Source organism: Pan troglodytes, chromosome 20 (genome assembly GCF_028858775.2).
Source record: "Pan troglodytes isolate AG18354 chromosome 20, NHGRI_mPanTro3-v2.0_pri, whole genome shotgun sequence".
Taxonomy (NCBI): domain Eukaryota; kingdom Metazoa; phylum Chordata; class Mammalia; order Primates; family Hominidae; genus Pan; species Pan troglodytes.
The window spans coordinates 31,886,419-31,897,449 of NC_072418.2; the positions used below are offsets into that span (position 1 = coordinate 31,886,419).

At 41.3% G+C, this 11,031-nt stretch overlaps 1 pseudogene; it reads right to left on the reverse strand.

Moving 5' to 3' along the window:
• Positions 1-5,391: 5,391 nt before the first annotated feature.
• On the reverse strand, positions 5,392-9,951 carry LOC101056745 (mannosyl-oligosaccharide 1,2-alpha-mannosidase IB-like; annotated as a pseudogene).
• Positions 9,952-11,031: the final 1,080 nt, after the last annotated feature.

An 11,031-nucleotide genomic window follows, 5' to 3' on the forward strand; every position in this document is an offset into this window, starting at 1 on the left:
TTTTTATTTGCTTTCATTTGAAGAACATTTGCAATTTTCGATTCTTTCCTCTTTTGGGGGTGTGATTATATGTTGTGTGTAATCATTTGGCTTCAATTCTGGGTGCTTTCAGGGGGCTAAGGCTCTAGATGAGTTTCTTGGTTATAGATAGTTTTTGTGCAGTGGCTTTCTCAAATGCTGATTGTTGTACCAATATATTGGGCATATAATTTGACTCACTATCTTTTGCAGGGCTGGGAGTGCAGAGGCCTCAGGAAGATTATCTCATTCCCTAGTATTATGCCCTTCTGCCAACAGGTTTTGTATATGGTTATGCAGTTCAGTTTACTGTTTAGTAGTTGGCACTTACTAGCAGACACTGGCTTGTTGTTTGACAACTTGATGACTAGCAAAAGCCCCTCCCCTGAAGGGGGTTGTGGGAAAGCTCACTGTGGGATGCACACAGGTCTCTGCCAAGTGGTAGAGGTGTGAAGGGTGTTGCACTAGCTCCTCATCCTAGGGATGTAACTTACATCCCTGTCTACTCCTGTTCAAGGGCTCACAACCTTCAGTTCAGATAGACAATGTCCTTTATCTCCAGGCCGCAATGCAACTAGGTTTCATAGAAAACATTCATCCTGTGGCTACAGCTGAAAGGGCCTCTGGAAAAAACCTCTTCCCACAGCTTGAAATAGACAGCTGTAGCTGGTCCATACTCTGTAGCTGGTTCATTCTATGGTGCAGAAATGCTGCTGCTTTGTATAGGGAGGAAGAGATAAGTCCCATCCTTTGAGCAAGTCCAGGTTGGTGGGGACACTTTCAACTGGGGTGCAGCTGCCCTAAGTGTACTGAAAAGCCTGTTTCCAAGTGCACCCACACAAACCCACAGCAGAAAACATCATGATTGTGTCTGCAGCAGTGATGGAGACAGCAAAAGATGCCTTTTCCATTTCAGTTCCCAGCCAATGGTACCACCTGTCCATTGGGACAGGACAATACTCCTCATTTGCAAAGATCAGCATTGCACCTGTGTCTCTGCTAGGAGAAATACTGCCATTTTCTGGTTATAAGTGGGGAGGGGGGCTCTCCATCAGGGAAGAATGTGCATTCCAGTTTCCTTTGTCCCAAAATGTGCTCTGGTGGACTACAATCCCCCTTCCCTAGTGAAGGCCTGTATCAAAGGCTAGGTCTCTAAGGATCTTGCAGCTCCCCAAGGTCCTGCTGGTCCCCTGTGGTTGCCGTAGGCAGAAGAGGTTCTGGGAAATGTTTGTGTGGGATATAGTCATGCAGAGAGACACAAGGGCTAAAATTATCTGGACAGAATAGAGGCCCCAAACAGATGTACAGTCTGTATGTGCTCACCACCTCAGCTCGGGTTTGAGGGGGAGAGCAAGCAAACCTACGTGAACTCACCACCCAGTGCTCTGCCCTCCAGAAGTTCCCCAATCACTGCCAACAGTGATGCCTGGGTTTGCAAGGGCAGAGGGGCTCTCAGACAAATTGGTGGCAATGAGTCGGGTACAAGAGTGAGGAAAAAAAGACACTCCCATCTACACTTTCCATGGGACTCCAAGTTCCTCATGGGTCAGTCTCTGCCAGACATTTATGCCCTTTTTTTTTCCTGTACCCCCAACTTCTTCCTGTGCGTTCTCCAGAAGTTTCTGACACTTTTTCCTCAGCATTCCACTTGGGCCATGATTATTCACCTGTAACGTTAAATCTTCTTTCTAAGGAGAACTGGTATCCGATGTCTCTAGTCAGCCATCTTGAAAAAAATCACATGATTTTCATTCTTTATTCTGTTAATGTGATTTATCACAATTATTTTTATTTAGCTTTATTGAGGCGAAGAAATAAGACAAATAAAATTGCATATATTTAAAACGTACAACATGATGATTTGAAGTAAATACATATTGTGAACTGATTGCTGCAGCCAAGTTAATTATATTCACTACCTCAAGGACTTAATTTTTTTCTTTCATTTTGATGAGAATGCTTAAGGTCTACTCTTAGAAAATTTCAAAGTATATAATTTAGTATTATTAACTGTAGTCACCATGCTTTACATTATATTCTCAGAACTTACTTATCTTAGAATGGAAAGTTTGTATACTTTGGCCTACATCTCCCGATTTGACCCACCCCTAGACCTTATCAACTACCATTCTACTTTATTTCTAAGAACTCAATTTTATTGTTTTATATTCCACATTCACTTCTTTTGCTTTAAAACGAATTATGTAAATTACAGCACAGAGAAAAGAGGCAGAAAAAAGGCTAAAACGTTTTATACTACTTAATCTTGGGATTGGGGTAAAAATTATGACCTGTGGGTCAAATGCAGTCCTTTACCTGTTTATGTAAATAAAGCTTTATCGGAACACAGCTATACTCATTCATTTACATAATATCCGTATCTGTTTTCACACTTCAACAGCAGAACTGAGTAAGAAGAAAGACTGTATAGCTCATATAACCTAAAATATTTATTATCTGCCCTTTGCAGAAAAGCTTTCTGACTGGTTGTAAATTAAAAAGAGCATCTTCATCATAATCTGAATGAGCTGAAGTAACACAAAATCATCTTCACCAATGTTCTTGAGCCAGAGTAAGTGGATTGATATATTTCCATATCATATGTGGTTTGTATTAGTCAATATTGTGTTGCTATAAAGGAATACTTCAGACTGGGTAATTTATTTTATTTTTATTGATTTATTGTTTTTCCAAGACAGGGTCTCACTATCACCACTGGTATGCAGTGGCACAATTTTGGCTCACGTAACTGCCACCTTCCGGGTTCAAGTGATTCTCCCACCTCAGTCTCCCGTTTGCTGGAACTACAGGAGCACGCCACCATGTCTGGTTAATTTTTGTATTTTTAGTAGAGGCGGGATTTCACAATATTGGCCAGGCTCAAACTCCTGACTTCAAGTGATCTGCCTGCCTAGGCCTCCCAAAGTGCTGGGATTACAGGCATGAGCCACCATGCTCAGCCCCTATTTTTAAAATAGGTTAATTTACCTCACAGTTCTGCAGGCTATACAAGCATAGTGCCACTATCTGCTTTAGGCCAGGACCTCAGGAAGCTCCCACTCATGGCAGATGGCAAAAGGGAACAGGTTTGTCACATGGTAAGAGAGGGAGCCAGAGAGATGCCATGCTCCTTTAAGCCACCAGCTCTCATGTGAACTAACAGAGCAGGGACTTGCTCATTACCATAGGGAAGGCACCGAGCCATTCATGAGGGATCCATACCATCACTCAAACACCTTCCACCAGGCCTCACCTCTCACACTGGGGATCAAATTTCAACATGAGATCTGGAGGAGAGAAATATCCCAACCATATCAGGTTACGCAAACATTCTGCTTATAATTTGTGCAGCCAAAACTAGTTACCAACTGTGTTTGTTAAATAAAAAATGGTATTAAAAATTTTTGTGTATAACTAAAAAATTATACAGATAGGTATAGAGAAAGAGAAAGGGAAGAGGGAGAGAGGGGGGGAGAGAGAGAGAGAGAGAGAGAGAGGAGCTATCCAATTTGAGTGTAAGGAAATCTAAAAAAAAATAAGAACTTAAAATCCTATTACTGGAAACTGCTTTTTGAAACCTAGAAATATTTTATTATGTTTTTCTTTATATTTAACAGCATGGGACTGTTAGTAGGATCCCTACCAAAGACAATTTACAACTTCAAGTTTTACCCAAAAATGATGTGACAAAAGCTTTTTGAATTTAAACTAAGCAGCACTTCTATTAAACATTGATTTTAATAATATAATTGAAGTGATATAGCAAACTAAAAATGTTTTTATTTCTAAAGTAAATATTTTAGTCAAAGTTGCATCAAAAATCAAGCATTTCTTTGACATTTTTCAAGACTTTAATTTTAACTACAATTATAGTTAGTACTACATAGTACACATGATTTAAAATGAATTATAAACCTTTTCTCTTTATATGAAATATAAAATTTAAAATGCTGTAACATGATTCATATTGAAAAACATGTAAAATTTTATACACTGCTCTCATACAGAAAGTGCCACTGGAATCACATAAAACTTTCTAATGCTTCAAGGTGCCAGGCACAGTGCTTGGCACATATTACATACTTCATAAATGTTTGTTCACTCATTCTCTCATTTACTCATGTACTCAAAGAAATACGGGCTTAAGGAGAAACTGCATTATAATGAGAACTGAAAGCACAATCTTTTATCAACAAACTTGGAGTTTTGACAAAGACTTTGACAGAGAATGGAGCAGATGAGAGGATGATAATCAAGATTTCAAACTCCTTGGTTAAAATCTACTAAGTAAAGCCCTGGGTTCACAAGATGACATCATAGAGAATCAGAGTCAATACTCCACAAAAAGAATGCATTCTTTCAATACCCAGGTTGGACTTTTATATATAATCATCTGCTTGAACCTGGGAATAAGTCGTGTTAGAAATAAAACACACAGTCCACCGGAAGGTAAGAACCACCTGATGGGGGACTTGTTTCTCTGTGCTGAGACTTCTTTTCAGGTAGGGTCTCATTCTCTTGGTTTTGACAACTTAATACAAGTTGAATTAAAAAAAAAACTGCAGAGCGAGACTCCATCTCAAAAAAAAAAAAAAAACTGGCTTAACCCAAAAAGTTTTATTTTAAAATAAAGATAAATAAATGTAGAAGGTAGAGGGGTGTTTAATATTCCTATTTTTTTTCCTGTTATGCACGAACCAATCCATCTATTCTGCATATTTGTGCCAAAGTCACAATGTGAGGTGTCAACTTTTTGAGGAGCATTTCTGGGCTATTTGCGGAAGGTCTGATAAATGCAGTATTTTACCAGAGTAATAAGGTCTACAAAATGCAAAAAGCTGTAAAAAAGAGAAGAAAGTATGGGTACTAAGCAGAATATAAGATAAAAATTGATCTTGGAGGAAATTTACCCATTTTCTGTTTGCCCCAAGAATACTGTGCTGGCAGCAAGATGCACTTTATTTTTTCCTAAATGGAAAACGGGTTAAAAATCTGTAACAAAAATAAAACATAACACTGGCAAGTCATTTGCAGCTGGCCTGAATTGTCTTTGGTATTCAGAGAAGGAAAAAAAAAAAAAATGGAGGGCCGGGCGCAGTGGCTCATGCCCGTAATCCCAGCATTCTGGGAGGCCGAGGTAGGCGGATCACAAAGTCAGGAGATCACGACCAGCCTGACCAACATGGTGAAACATTCTGTATACTAAAAATACAAATATTAGCCAGGCATGGCGGCATGCACCTGTAATCCCAGGTACTCAGGAGGCTGAAGCAGAAGAACTGCTTGAACCCGGGAGGCGGAGGTTGCAGTGAGCCAAGATTGCGCCACTGCACTCTAGCCTGGGTGACAGAGCGAAACTCTGTCTCAAAAAAAAAAAAAAAAAAAAAAAAAAAAAAAAGTACTGTTGTAGGTCCAGTCTTGTCATTCCACAGAAGGTAGGGAGCCTAGGGAGAGGTGTAGAAAACCCTCTCAAATTCTTCGCTTATGAACTGACTCTGCTTGAATACTTCTCTACCTTCTCTTAACTCCAGTCGTCTGAGTAATACAAAGAGAGCCGTTGGAGATACAGGTTGTATCTCCTCATCTCTTGAGAATTTCCTGGGAAACCAAGAAGGCCTCTTTACTCTGCATTCTTATAAACAAATTAAGAGTTTGGAGACTTCATTGCCATTTGCACAGCTTCTCTGGGTCTTTGCCAATTAAACTTTCTTGCCTTTTTTTTTTTTAGTGATTCGTAAGTGGGCTTGTGCTATTTTTAGCAAGGCTTTTTTGAGAACCAAGTACTTTCCCTTTTCTCTTCTAAAGTTATGGTCATCTACCTTTATCATTTAAACAATTTAAAGGTTTAAGTAGTAAAAAAATTACAATCTCAAAATATGTCCTAAAATTTGACTCTCTTAAAGACTTTATTGTAACTGGCTCTACATCCTTATTTTCTATGTTTACTGAAAACTTTTGTAGTGGCTGTCATTTATGCATCATTGGCTGGGCTGTGAGAACTGTTTAATAATTTGTGGTCTGAGATGATCAACCTTGGAAAATATTTAATTGTATTCATTCATTAAATCTTTTCCCAACTTAAATCTAAAAGCTAAGTTGAAAAGAAATGTTATCAAATAAGGAAATAAGCCTTCAGAATTCCAAGTTGGATTTCTTGTATGAACTTTTTTGTCTCATTAAACTTTGTTTAATGAGACAAAATCTTTAAATTCAGAGTAAATATCATACTAGTTATACTGTTTCCAATTTTATTAATGTCAATGGACGATGTCTAAATTAAACAATAAAAAGTCCCTTCAGTTTATGTGACAGAAAATGCGTGAGCATTAGATATTTATCTTACACCATAGTTACTGATAAATTTTTTTTGCCAAAATATAAAGAATTAGTAATTTCTTTAAAAAGAAATAACAATGCAAAACCTACTGATGGTAAGAGAAAATCCCTGAGATACTTACTTCAACACTTTTATCACTGAAAACGATTTTGAAGCTATTCTAATTATTTTGATTTCTATAAAGATAATAGAAAAAATTTTAAAAACATAAAATATTTGTGAATGGCACACTCACCTGATAAGATAATAAAGGATATCATCCCAGATAGAATATTTAAGAAAGTTGCACTGTGTTTTGTTTTTGCTTTAATGAGTTGTAAAAGTAATTTAGCTTATCAAGACAAATTCAGAGCTACATAATAGTATCGTGAATTTTGCCAAGTCACATAAATAAAGTTGTGAGTTGGATGACTCTCCTAACGTTATTATGAGATTTAAGTGGATAAAACTTGCTCGGTAGATTTATTAGTTCAGAAAAATAATCTCCTACCAGCAAAACCAAGAATTTCTTTTAGAACAGGTTTCAAGGCAGCAAACTGGCATTTTCCCACACTTTTTGTCATGCTACCACCACTGACTGAACCACATGAATTAAGTCTCAAACTCAGGCTTATAGGTAGTGGTTATGACAAATAGCAGTTTTAATGATTTCATATGAAGACAAAGACTTAAAAGAGTATTTTTTGTGAGATCATGCCCCTAGAGGAAACTAAACTTAACCATGAAATTTAAATGAAATAGATTTTATTTAAACCGATTAAATAGGATTTGAAATGGTTGCCAGTCTGGTCATCCAATAGGGAACTTGAAAATTCAGACATGGATTGGCACTTCTGTTTGTTTTTTGAGTCTTCTTGTCACTGATGCAGTTATACTATCTTTTTTCTTTATCTTAGTTCATTACATTACTAAAATGGAGAAAAATGAGACAATGTGGAATATTTGACAGTTGCTCCACTGTAGGAATATATAATAGGTTCCAAAGGCCATCCTTAACTCCTGCAACGTGCTCTATATTCTTGGCTTTCTCTTAGGAAGTCTAGCCTCCAGACTTCAGAGCTCTACAAACCATATAAATATATGTGTGTGTGTGTGTGTGTGTGTGTGTGTGTATAAATATATGTAACTCTCTCTAAATATAAAACTCTCTATGTAACTCTATATACATAGAGTTATATACAGAGAGTTTTATATAGTTATATATATATATACATATATTTAAAATATATATGGTTTATAGAGTACTCGGTGGTGCAAAAGTAATTGCGATCTTTGCTGTAACACACATCATTCTTATATGACCACTATCATGTTGACTTAGAGGTCTAGGTTTTCAGACTACGTTCTATAGTGGTCCACATAAAACAAAACAGGTGAGACTGGTCCTGGTCCTCGGAACTGCTTTTATCCAACAGCAGAATTACCTGAAAGTGTGGTGTTGGCTAAATGTAACACAGGCAGAGGGTGAGCCTCTGTATTAAACACCTAGTAGTCTAAAGGTAAAAGGTCACCACTGGAGAACAGCACATACAAATATTTTAAGTGTTTCAGCAAGAAAGACACCCTGCTCTACATCACCATGTGTAGGAGTAGAGAAATGTACATCTTTGACTCCAGAAAATCCACCACTGACTCAGCAATACTTTTCAATGGCCAGTGCTGTTCCCTGCCCCACTGCCTGTATTTTGGATTGTGAGAGAATCACCATAGGTACCAACGGTTTCAATTACTTCTGGACACAGTATATAATACTTTTCAGCCTGACAGCCACAACCTCCACTGCACCATCAAACTTGACTGACTCAGGACCTAGCTTTAATGCAGTCTGTCATATGACTCATGACATGTATATGCAATTTCCACCCCAGCTCTAAATAATGACAGACTTATCTGTTCTGGAACCATCTTCTCCTAGTGCAAACATTACCCCAGCAAAGCAGGCCAGATGCCCCATCTTGTTTTCCAAGTGCCCACTGATCCATTCTTTACTAAAGATTAAGACAACCATGGGAGTTCTTGTTTTTTTACAGCCTCAAGAGCATCACCACACATCTTTCTCCAGTCATGGTCTGTTTTATCTGACATCAACCATGCTCTCAGTAAGTATTCATAAAAACTGTCTCCCGATCACCAAATGATGTGTGATACCGACCCCAGCGCCCTGTTCTTGGGTTCAATTTGGATAAAGACCGTTTGGACAATCCATTTTCTGAAGCAGTTTCCGCATGTACATGACCTTGTTGTAGTAAACCAGGTCTTCTGTCAAGTAGCTGAGGTGGATGAACTCCATGTGCAGTGTACCAGATTCAGCCAGAATGCTGCTACATGCAGGACCCTAGCTTCAGTTGCACCCTACTCCACTCTGCAAATGTACCATTGTCCAGGGAATCCCAGTACATGTGTGAAAGGCAGGAAGGAATTTCTTAGCCAGTTGCACAGCTTTAATCTTGAATATCTCCTTTCCTGAAAGGTGATATGCTGCAAGTAGGCCTTCAATAAACTGAATGTTGACGTCAAACACAAACATCTCTGAATTCACACTGACCTCAAGGTTGTCTTTAAACAATCTTTGCACATCTAGGAATTCAGCATGAAGTCCCAAGATATAAAGGGTATCCAAAGCATCTACAATGGTAGCACCCATTTGTGAATTTTCAAATGTTAGTGGCACATCCTTTCCTTTTAATAGGTCTGAGTTCATTATGCCCCCAACTGTATGTCCTATAATTATCCTAGGCATGTTTCATGCTTTAATTTTTTTCCCTTTTCTTTTTTATGTTGTCTTCCGGGTCTCCACCATTCATGCCTACAAAGTTTGGAATAAGGACTGGTGGCAGTGGCTTGTTCTCTGTCTTCATTTCTCGGACCCTATTTTTCTCTATCTGAATTTCTGCTTGGATTTCCTTGCTTGACTTTTCTTTTCTTTCCTTTTTTTGAGATGTGGTCTCACTCTGTCACCCAGGCTGAGTGTTGCAGTGCCATCAGGGCTCACTGCAGCCTCCACCTCCCAGGCTCAAGCAATCCTCCCACCTTAGACTCCAGAATAGCTGGGATTACAAAAGGGCACTACCAGGCCTGGCTGGTTGTTGATTTTTTGTGGAGACAAGGTCTCATCATGTTGCCCAGGCTGGTCTCAAACTCCTAGATGAAAGCCATCCTCCTGACTTGGCCTCCCAAAGTGTTGGGATTACAGGTGTGAGCCACAGCACCCAGGCTGCTTGACTTTCTCAATTTTTCTTTTGTCTCTTCCAGGGACTTGTCATGATCAGCTCGAACTTTATTTCTCAGAGGTTCTTCTTCTTCTTCTCTGTGTGTATGTTAATTGGGTGCATAGATCAGGAAGACTTCAGGGTTTTTAGCCCCTTTGCCAGCTACTACATGAAGAATTAACACATCGTCTAAACCCAGATCAAAGCGTTTGTGTTTTGAGAAGCCTAGAAGAAAAAAGAATGCCCCCAAACACAGGGTGATGAAGGCATTAAAAATAAGTGTCTTCTCAGAAAGTCTCAAGGTAGCGCTGTGATGTGGGGAGGGCGGCCCCAGGTTCAGAGGCGGGATCCCACGTCTGGAGAGGGCAGCAGGGCTGGGGTAGTCATCGTTTATGCTCTTGAAGCTTACAGCAAATGCACGATACATTGAACTGTCTTCAAAATCTTGGCAAAAATGGGAAAACTCAATTTTGCTCCACTTGAAGGACTGCTGCGCTTCTTCACAGGCACCTCTTTGACGCTCCTCCAATTCCATTCAGAAACGTGAGTGACCCGCCCCCCCCCCCGCTTAAACGATCACAAGCTTATGTCCTGCGAGATCTCGTTTGCCCTTTGACTTTCAGGGCCCTATCGGGTTATCAGAAGACTCTTCATTCTTAGGGGTAGATCAGAGAAGTCACACTGCAAAGGAGCTGCCCCTTGGGGAGGTGCTCAAGGGTGGTCTTCTGCCCCAAAAGGGAGTCTGGCTAACTCTGAGAATTGCAGAAGGTTCACCATCTCTGGTCCTTCCATTCCAGAATCTCTTAACCTTAGTGGTGGAAAAAATAAGGGTCTCCACCGAAATCTGAAAACAGGCAGGAAGGTTTCCGGCCTCCCGGAGGCCAAGGCAGAGGCGCTGGGAGAAGGAGCAAGAAGGGACCAGCCGCCCGCGCTTCCCGACGCTGCCAGGCAGGCTCCCGGGACGGGCAGAGCTCCGAGGCTGCCTCCGGGCAGTCACTTCCAACGTACCTGAGCCCGGCCAGCCGCTGTCGCTGTCGCCGCCGCACTCGCCTGTCCGGACGCACCTTCCTCCTCCTCCGCGGCCCCCGAGAAGCTGGGCGTGCAGGCAGGGGAGGCGCGGCGGCCCCTGCGGCTGGTCAGTTCACCAGGTGCCTGCTCCCGAGCGAGTTGCCACCGACCCCGCCGCGCCCGGCCGAGCCCCGCGCTCCGCAGCGTGGGAAGGAGCCGAGCAGAGACCCTTGCTCCGAGAGCCCGGGGTCGGCGCCTGCTCATTCCTCGCGCAGCCATGGGGCGGCGGGTGGTCCCGGGCGCGCGCGAGCAGCCTCTTCTCTGGCAGGCAGAGGCCGGCTCCGTGTCCTCGGCCAGCCGCCGTGGGGGCCTCCTCCGCGCTGCCTCGCGTGGCGCCCGGCTCGGCCTAGCTGCGGCTGCTGAGAGATGGCGCCCACGCGCGGGGCTGCGGCCCGGCCT